The sequence below is a fragment of the Homalodisca vitripennis genome, chromosome 7 (assembly GCF_021130785.1).
Source record: "Homalodisca vitripennis isolate AUS2020 chromosome 7, UT_GWSS_2.1, whole genome shotgun sequence".
Classification (NCBI taxonomy): domain Eukaryota; kingdom Metazoa; phylum Arthropoda; class Insecta; order Hemiptera; family Cicadellidae; genus Homalodisca; species Homalodisca vitripennis.
In genome coordinates, this window is record NC_060213.1 from 90,043,209 (window position 1) to 90,054,937 (window position 11,729).

Genomic DNA, 11,729 nt, shown 5'->3' on the forward strand with positions numbered 1-11,729 from the left:
TTCACACATAGAAACACAACCTTTTGATTTGTATGCTACTTAGGTAATTTTTGGTTATGCGACCAATATCCTCACTTCATTAAATTTGCAAAATGAGTTCAATAACTTCAATAAAAAACTATAGTTGTTATGCACTTCAAACATCTTTAATCTCTATTAATGTATTATTACAATTAGCACTTAGCACAATAATTACACGATGTTACAAAACAACACAAAATTTGATAGCAGCACAAACTGTCGGGACAACCTGGAATTAAAATAGATAAACATTATGGCTGTGTTGTAATATTATAATGTTTACATAGAACATCAATTGGCGAAACTTCATCTTTGCAATCTGCATTACACTACTAATCAAGCACTTTACAATAATATTTTTCTAAATTTTAAATGTAAACAATTAATGTTTCTGCCTCTTTGATGAACTTCAGCTGAAAGTATTAACAGCTGTTAAGTAACAGTTCACTTTGTATTACGTGTCGTAGCGCAGTCTGACGGATGCAATGTAAAACACTCCAACATCAACAACAATTTATTATTAACAAATTAATTAATTAACTATTTAAATTGGACCGAATTGTAAATCTAAACCATTCTCGGATCCACCTGAAGATACACAAAAAGTTTCATTAAAATCAGTCCACCCGTTTAGGAGGAGTTCAGCCCCATACACACGCACACAAGAAATATATATATATATATAAAGATAATATGTACTATATATATGTGTGTGTACTATATATATCCAATAATTCAAAATTTATTTTATTTCTGAGACAAAGTAAACTTGATCTGTATCAAGTATGTATTTTTTACAAGCATTTCTTATTTACCACAATTCTGTCTAATTCAATTATTTTTTCGCTTACACATAGTAAACTATTTCAATTTCACAAGATGAAGTTGTAATATTAATTTTATATTTTTTCCTGATATCTGTATTGAACCATATTGGTGAATAAAGCATTGATACATCACATGAGATAACAATTTACCACAAGACATCAAGATATTACAGGACTGACCACACGGGATGAAAGGGAGCCGGAACAAAGGTGGTCACAAATAAAGGCATTGTTCCTGATCAGCACAAGATTTCATTGTACGCCATTACAGAACCTAAGATAGCCGTCGTATTGTGTGTTTGGATTGGATTGACAGTGTCTACATACAAACAGACATTGTATGAAATATTTTTCTATATTCTCTATCATTTCTTATTTAATTGGTAGTGCATCCTTAAGCTGTTCTCACACAAAATTAATGTACATTACGTAATTTCTAATATGTTCTATCAAAATTAAACCAACCAGAAATCTCATTTTTACAGCTACCAGGCAGGCAAAATAAAAATATTGGAGCCTACGATGTGATAGGTTTCTACGACGCACAGCCACACCTCATGGACATTTGCATCATCATCGAACACTCTTTTTCTATGTAGAGATGAAGTTTCTTAGCTTGCCTATAAATATCAAGAGCAGTAGGTATCAAGTTTATAGCAACTTGAAGCTATACACTTTCAAGGAAGAGATAACTCCCTAGCAGTATTCGTAGGGATATTTGAGCCTAATTTATGGTTTATGGTATTCTATAGTATTTTTTATTATATTTTCCATTGGTAAAGTACAAATTACAAAACAATTACTATCTTACAATTTTCATTATACTTAATAAATGCCGTATAAAGAATATGTATAAAAGAATTAATTAAGATAATACTGAATAAATTAATAAAAATGCATTGCTTATTATGAGCTTCATATAATTCACTTAAAAAAATAAATAACAGTCGTCGAAGAAATCATACTTTAACACAAAACTACACCAATATATGAATGTTATAGCTGAAATATATTACAATAATAGAAAAAGTTTACAATAGATAGCAATTATTAAAACAAATACAAAAATTAACGTGGACACAAAACAAGTTAACAGAAAAGTATTTAATACTTATAATTAAGACTATAGTTAACGAAATCTGATAATTTACTTTTATAAGTTGACCTTACATGCTTTAATGTTTTTGAGGTAATACTTATAATATTTTGGGCCAAAATAATTAAAATCTCATCGGTCTATTTCAAGTATTAGTCTGGAAAAGTGGAACTGGAGATCTTAGCAAGTGCCGCGCTAAACGATATCTCTAACAAACTTAGACAAGATTTAAGTAAAATATGGCGCTTCATCTTGCGTCAGAACACAATGTATAAGGCAAAGGGTTTGCACCCCTTAATCGGCATTTACATGAAACAGTTCTCTTTATTTCCATGTTACGATACATAACGTTATAAACGGAGTTCACACACAGACCGAAAAGCCAAAATCTGAAGCATTTGTATTGTGTCCATAAGATCTCTAGAGATGCTGTTGACGTATAGAGAGTAAGAATCAGATAAAACAAGGAAATCAAGTATTAAAAGTTTTATTTTTGCAGCACGATGCAAAACTTTTCTAAATATATACTGTATTTTATTTGTTAGTTCCTCTGGATTTACTTAAGTTGTTCCGAGAATGTCAGGTCACAGTCAATTTTGACTCGTAAATGTTTACAGTTTCAAATGCATTTAATTTTTCTTCCCTAAACTTGACTTGTAAATGTACATCTTTTAATTGCCTAATAGAATTAGTTGGAAATTTCGTGTACTTTCCTTCTCAAAATCCTCATTTATGGAGTATTCGCAATTATCTTTGGATCACAGGATAGATGCAGTTGATAGTCAACAGCATGAGCATAGATTCTGCATATAATCAGGCAGGTCTACAATGTCTAGAGCATACAAAATTAGTTCAAAGGAGATTGCCTGAGCAACGCCTCTTCCTTATACATACCAGATGTCTGCACCCAATATTGTCACTTGCAATCATTCACTGCGGTAAGATTTCTGTAAATTAAAAACATGACCCATAAACCCGAAAAAGCATAGTTTTATAAGGAACAATATGTGATCCTTATAAAAATGGAAATGGTAATAAAACGTATGGGATATTTCAGGCACGAGTAATGAGTTGCACCTATCTATTTCTATATCCTCATACAAGTATCCAAACTAATCCGTCAGGCTCTGCAGGTATAATGATATTTTCTGCAGCCAGATAGCAATTCAGGGATACATTTCTCATGTTTAATATACTTGAAGATTATGTTTGCATCAATAGCAGGGAAACAATGATTAAAGTGTATAATTATAATGTCCTTATTACTTTAAAAATATATTATTGAATATTATTTGTAATAAATTAGTTCCATTCAGTTAATATAAATTTAGACACTTTAGTAATATTGCTGCTCGTAGAAATTTAACATATGTATTTTTAACAACAGTGCAGTAATTTAACTTCTGTAATATTTTCAAGGAGGAAACATAAAACATTTTAAAACAATTATCACTACAAAAGTAAAAACCTCATTCATATGCAATAATCAGTAAAAGAATATTTATGTTATGTTTAATACTATCAAGGTTTCTAATCAAATGATCTTTAATTCCTTTTTTACGTTTTAATGATAAAAAAACGTGGAATGTACTATAAAAATCTTAAAATAAACTGAAACAAATAAAATAAATCTAAAATTGTTTTTCAAGATTTTGTATGTACATAATATAGAGCTCCAATCAAACACGTGATAAGTTTTAAATTTATTTTATTTTCCTAATAATTTAATATTAGACGCAGGTTTTTATCGTTATTTTGGTTTTTACAACTTTATTTTGGTGTTAGAATACATCGACATACGTTTTTAGTTTTAATTTAATAATAAATATGAATACATATATATAGTTTTTATGCATATTATTTGGGTTAATATTAAAAGATTAATGTATTAGAGTATTAAATATTATAAAATTCATCGTAGGGATTGTTTCTTTAGATAGTATAACATTAGTCAGGTGCCGCTAAGACAAAACAAACACAAATTGGAGTAATAGATGGAAAAAACGTTTTATAATTTGAAAATATATTTCTTGCTTTCAATACTCATTATTTAAATTTTCAGAAATGTTTTTTTATGGAAGTTTTTAGTGTCATGTTGCAGTGCTAGTGTTTGTGTTTACAGATTACTATTTTGAAACTGTGGTAGGTTAGAATTAAAACATTGTTTCCTTAAAGCTTTAGAAAATTTAAACTGTTATAGTAAAATTTTATTTTTTAATTTCTATTAAAAAATAAAAATTAGATATTAGATATTATCTAATAGATAATAGATAATAGATTATTATTATATTAGATTAGCTATTGTTATTAGATTTTGTAACTGTGGTTTGATTTCTTTACAACATGTAAGTAGTTTTCTTTTGAAGTAGTATGGATGTAGTACGTAATTAAGTTTTATATTATTGCATACACAATATTTTCTATTGTCATTTTAAGTGGAAGAATTATGTTTTTATTTTTAAAATTAGTATGAACTTTATTAAACCATATTCATATAATAGTAGGCTTAATATGTATACGTATGAATATACTAATATGCAGTTCTAATACTTTTACGAAAGAATTGTTATTGTTATTTTAGTTCTTAAAACTATTATAAACATTATTTAATATTAATTGAATATTCCAATATCCATACGTAGACTATATCTACACATGTTTGTTTAAAACTAACATGTACAGTTACTATAAATTTTTATCAAATATTATTTAAATTTCAACCAAATAAATAAAAATTAGACAATATACAGAAAACGATAAATTTTTTGTTCGGAATTTTTCAACTTATCTGCACCAAAACAATAGGTACGATAAAAATGTTACACATCACACGACTTTATTTATTGTAAGGTATCCAATATTAAAGGGTTTGGTATCTTCGCACAAAAGGGAGCCGGAACAAATGTTAGCCACAAATAAATGTATTATAGCTGATAACCAAAAGATCGCATTGTGCCCAGGCATATAATCAGACTAAGTATAAGGTTGTTTCGGATGTTCGATTAGTACAAAGCATCCAAATACAAAACATAAGTATTACTAAAACTTGTGCGCCTCTTCTCCTTCCTCTCCATTGTGAGATGTGTCTCATACAAAAGTGTCACTGAAATGTAAAGTTTATTTGCGTTTCACAGTTGAATCAAAACTGAAAGTAATAATTTTGAGTTTGTTCTACATATTCAACACTGTTCTGTAAGGTTTTTATTACGAAATTGTCTATTTGGAATATTACTGTAATATTACTGTAATATCAAAACAACGAACAAAACTATATTAATGAAAATAATTGTATGATATATTCGGTATGTTAAGTATAAATGTATAGATTATACTGTAATTAATATTAGTTAAATATCAATGAAAGCAATATGTAAAAATTAGACGTAAAAAAATTGAAATAAAATAGCAATTGGTATTTAAAATCAATTATAATGTCACTTCAGGTTGTTTATTATTTAGGTGTCATCAGTTTTTAAAATTTTCTCTAAAACACTGTTGGACATTTATAGTGAAATATTCAATCGGCGCGTGACTAAATCTGTACTTATTTGATTTTAATCCATGTAAAATATTGTTTATTCTTATAAACTAGATCACTTTATTGAATAATTCAATCCTGAACTACGTTTGTCACCAAAACATAAACACTGCACAATTGGAACAAAACCTATAAAAACGTAATGTGCAATTAAAAGTTTTATAACGCTGTTATCGCTCTATGAATAAATTGTCAGGTCATTCAAAACAGGGTTTGTAAGTTTTAAAACCCTTATTTGTAAGACCTGTCTACCGTCAGCAGTTTAATACCAGTTGCTATCGGTTATCCTCTGCGTGTCGATAATGAGTTGTATTTTGAAGACGTGGTGAAATAAAATATTTTTTAATTAAAAATAAATTTAAAAAACGTTATTAAAAATTAATTATATACATTTTTGCATACTTGAAAATCTGTTATAAACGAATTTGTTTTAGTGTAGCAAGTACTCCATACACTTTTGAAAGTGCTCTTAATTATGAGTATTCTTAGTTAGCCCGTACTTTCAGATTATTTTTATTAACGAATTATAAAAAAATTATAGCTAAGTCTCAGCTCAGCTTCCTTTTTATTGCAGCGTCTTGTATCTGATATTATGTACGTCTGAAGAGATCCAAAGAATTTGACGAAGAAGAACCTCAATACGAAACATTTACATCGTTTCGACATCAGAGACACATACAAATAAGTGAAGTGGTCGTCTCACTGTCTAATTAGGTACAAAATTCTAGGATTCCAGATTCCAGGAGTAAAGTCTGAGATAGAGTCGGATACCAGACCCTGCAGTATAAGAATGAAAGTGAACTGGAGCTAAACTCAAAATACCATTGAATCAACCCTTTTTACCTTAGCTATGTTATGTGAATAGTTAGTTAACATAGGTACTGCCTTAAGGGTTTCTTAAGGCTTACTAATGTTCCTTAAACTAATTAGCGTATGAGGTAAAAGCCATTTTGATATCTAGAAGGAACATTACACAATTAATTCCATACCACTATAACTATATGAGATTTTACAGTTAGTTACCTTATTTTGTTATATTATTTAACTACCTTCAGTTTACTAGCCGGCCATTATAACAAGACCGATATGTAAACGATTAATTTATTGAACCACTACGCTAAGTACTGGAACAATTTACTGGTTGAGAAAAATATCTTCTAGAAGACACGAAAATGATCACCTACACCATACAGACATGAAGACATGTTAATGCTGCTCAAAGGGGCTTCATCACTATCATCATTACCTCTATTATTCCAACACAATCTAACATACACTGTGCTATTCAAGGGAGTCTATTATATTGCTGTGTAAAGCAACATACGCAATTTTATCCTGATTTTGATAGACTGTGCGTTAAAAAATCAGTGTAAAATGAGTTCTAAATCTTTGTATTATCTTCTTTGCTTTCCCAAATATTTTATGTACTAAACTTGGATATCAGGTTTGATGTTAGGATGATGATGATGTGTTCAATTTGGTAATAATTTTTCGAATTTTAAGATGCCACTAAGACAGAGGCAGTTCGATTTAAAAGGTAGTAGGAGGATAATACTTTTGAAATATTAAAGTTTGAAATAGTATAAAAAATCATAGACAACCAGGAATTGCCAAAGATGTGTTTGCCAACGACTGTATGTATTGTTATCTTATACCTATATAATATTTATTATTAAAAAGTTAAAAGAAAATAGGTACATTTTAGTTGTAGTGCTGAGTATGATGGTAGCGGAGATAAATTCCATAATATTATTGTTTACTATCAGTGACAACTCTCGCCTCTGAGGGACTGCTTTGATTGACAGCTGAGTAGAGCAAACATGAATGAATCCTCAGGGAACGTCAGTTAGAAGTATCGGTGTAAGTATTTTCTAAATAGAATAAATGGATTCGATGGGAAGTTATTGTTTTTTCTGAGTAAAATATACCGTTACATTTCACCAACGTTGTGTTTACAGTTCAGTATAAAGAACGGTTTACATAAAATCTTGGATTTAGAAGTTCAGTAATATGTTGTTTTTATTGTCACACAGCAATATAGAACAAGAAAATAATGGTTGCATTAAACTAATTATCGTTACAATTAACAGTGATTTTCATAATCGTGAGTACTACAATGTACTGTGCTTACGCATTTGTTGTGTATATACATGTTTACCATACAAAGGAGCTACATCACCATCACTTCTATTATTCACATACAATCAAACCCACGCTGTGTAATATGTGCCTTCCCAGGTGTCAAGTCCTGTCAGCTACTGGGTAATATATTATTTTGTCCATATATTATTTTGTATACTCATCTGTAAAGAATAAATACACAACGACAATTTTTGAACACTTAAGTGAGTTTACTGTATGTAAAACATTGCAATAGTTGCATTATTGCAAACTAGATTAATAGTTATAATGTTGTATAATGTTACAATTAAGTATTTTACACAAATAAATGGAACTTAAAATATACTTATAAAAAGTAATACTTGCTTTATTATATTTTTTTTACATTGTTTATGTGTAATTGAACGATTTGAGAAAGTAATGAAAATGCAGATATTGAAAGCGGTATCATCAACTTTGCGTGGGTAATACTAACCAGATGTATAATTCTTTAATTAAAATACATGAAAATTAAGAATTTTATATAATTTGATAGATACATTTTTACATTTTGTTGTAAAGTATAAAACTGTAAGACCGTTACGTTACTTTTTTGTTTGCATACGGCTTTGACGGATACATATGTTTTACTCTAAGAGTTTTTTTTTTCATTTTCGCACGTTACTAATATTGCGTTGTGGGGTTGGCAACTGAAGGATTTAGATAAAAAACCAGTTTTCAGAACGTCTTTTTACCCTTGTTATAACATGTAACAGTTGCAAAGTGCCAATCATACGTATATAACACAAAATTATAAGGAGTGAGATGAGAAATTAATTTACAACGCTCTTAATTCACAATCTGTGACAACACCCGCCCCTGAGAGACTGCGGTGATTGACAGCTGAGTAAAGCAAACGTGAATACTTATTTCCTGAGTGAACGTGAGCCTTGCTGTATCGATGTACCAGTGAATGTCACTTACTGCTAAACAATACACAGTCTTGTTCGGTGGGAGGAGATTGTTTTTATCGGGTAGTGATAACAGCTACTTTATTAATATTATACCCCAATAACTGATAGGTTTAAAAATTAATATAATTATTTTAAATCCAAACAGACGTCATAAACTTGTCATTGTCCGACTATATGTCTGTATTTTCAATACATCTTTAAAGAAACTGCTTAATAATCGAGATTTATTAGATATTATACTCCTTAATATTGAGATTTGTTAGATATGATACTTCTTGATACTTTAGGATCGTTAGATAGGGCTTCTAAATCCGAGGAAGATTTCTGTTGGTTTAAAAGTTTAAAAAAGCTGTTTCGAAAGCAAATAACTTTATTATTCCTCTTATTGTTTAGTTACCTGTCTTTTTTACATGATGAATGGTCGAATCTTGCAGCACTATATGTTTAATTATTTGATACAACCCCAATGAGAGATTATCATCAATATATATTTTTTGTGTATTGAAATGTTGAAATATACGTATTTTATAATTTTTTTATCCCTCACTTTCAAGGGATTATCACACAACTATAACCACGAAATGACACAGTTTACTGTGTTTGTTTTAAAATATAAAACACAAAGTAATTTGTTTATTTTTTTCCTCCAGAAGAATTGAGAAACTCTCAGCCAATGTTATAAATAATTGAAAATAATAGGAACACGTAATTATATAAGATTTTATCATAATATAAAAAAGAAAACAATACCCTGTAAATATCACTTTACATATTGTTATGATAATACAAAATTATTGTTTCTGCCAATCGCATATTAAATACGCGTTGTTTATTATAGGCTGGACGCGTATACAAGAATGGAAAAGTAATACAATACCCAACGTGATCAATGAGTAGCCACAAATAAAGTTATTGTTCCCGACCACATTGTTCCTAGCCTCCCATATGAACAATGCCGCATCATAGCTCTCTAACTGCGAGTGTTGTAATGAAAGGGAAATGTTTCACTAAATCAAACACAAACTTTTCCTTTGATTGCTTCTTTTATCAGTATGATATAACTGTTATGAATAAATAATCTAATTTTACTGTCTTACAAAACAGAGCATAAACTATATCTGGTAGGTGTTTAGTTTAAACGAATTAGTTATTTACTTATTTAAACAACGGTATTACGATAAAAACAATTATAGTTAGTATAATGTTTTTAAATATAATAACGTGCTGTTAAAAAGAGATAACATCTATGAATTAGCCGCTGCATCACACGTGATTTTATAACAGGTAAATCATTAGCATATAATTTTTATTTGAATATAAAACTCTCCTGAAAATAAGTAATGATCACTGAAAGAGTTCAATAACCTTAAGAATAATTGGAATATAAGTTTCGAGAGGAATGATTTCTCTCAAGTCATAGAATGAAAAAGTTTCCTATGACTACCAAATAATTGTTTGCTACATTTTATAAATATTATATAAAGATATAGTTAACAGTCCAATATTTATACACGTAATAGTTGATTACATTTTCTATTTCAATTAAAATTTTGCAACTTATAGACTATAATAAAGTTTTTTACAATTTTATAAACAAGTAAGTTGTGGCCGGATTGATTTATAAAGTAAATAATAGACCAATACATTAACCAGGGACCCTAATAATTTCAATTTAAAATCTCATTACAATCGGTTTATTAGATTTTGCTTGATTGAATAATAGACAGAGAGTTATATTTAGTATTATATATTAAAGTTTAAATGTTTAGACAATGAAAAACCATATCATTTTGTCTGTAGCATGGAAACAGTTTTAAAAAAATGTAAACTAGCCAGTTTTCTCAAACGAAGTCTTACAATATATTCAAGGATAATTCACACGAGAATATTTAATATCGTATAATTAAAGCTGTTCATTGTTAGGCAGTGGTATAAATTTTTACACGTTACGAATTTAGAGAGACTAATCTAGAAAACCCTCGTAGGACAAAGACAAAATCAAATAAATTAAAACATTCAGTAACACAATACTCTTTCAGGAACAAATTCACATTGTTGATATATTTATTAAACTCTAGCCCAACTATCATCGCTTGTAATATATATAAAGAAGAAAAACATTCTTTTAACAGTTCGAAAATAAAAGCTGAAACCCCCATATTTTTGCAAATATAAAAAAATGTACTAATGAGGATAGTTCAATAACTTTATACACTCTAGAATACTTGCGTATGTTGTTTACTCTGCTTATAAAAGCACTCTTGTCATGGGTGAAATCAAATTTACAAACTGGCAAACTTTTTACTTAATGCATATTGTGTGTTTTATCACATATATGAAATATGGTTTGATTTAAATTTTATTATTTGTTTCTGTATAAAACAATATTTACTATAAGTATTTTAATTAAATTAACTAAAAAATGGTTTTTTTAATGGATACTGCTTACATAAAAATTATTCGTTATTAGCCAATAAATTTTAGGAATCCTATATTATAACAAAAACTTGGTCAATACATGAACTAATTCATTAATCTCATGACAATTTCTAATCAAGCAATCAATTCTCCGTATAAATAATAAAAAAGTAAATAAAAAATAAATATATGTGTTCATACAATATAAAATGATTAAAACAATTTAATTAAGATTGTTACTTAGAAATAACGTTTAGTTTAAAAGGTATCCTCATTCCTGGACATTATAGCTTTATAATATTTCTATTCGGGAAGTTAATAAAACAATATGCTTACCATATTAATGTCAGTTTATTGCACATAGCACAAGGCAAACTCTACAATGGTGTTGGAAATAAGAAAGAGAATTTAATAACGTAGACGTAACTAGATTCTTTATAACGCAATAAGATTTATCTATGTAAAGGAAGTGTCCTGAATTATGCATCAACGAAGGAATGAATTTTATATACGATATCAGGGCTGTTGATCAAGTTGTGAAATTTTCCATAAGAAATGCTTTGCAGCAAATACATTTTATTTATTAAATTATAAATAAGGTTTATAAACCTTCAATAAGGTAATCATTATAATATCTATGTACACATTATAATATCAATACACAATCATATGTTTAATTATTTTATTACTATTTGGTAAGTATTGCTATTTATCGTCTTAAAAGCATAGAGTAAGCATAAATGTAAAATGGACAC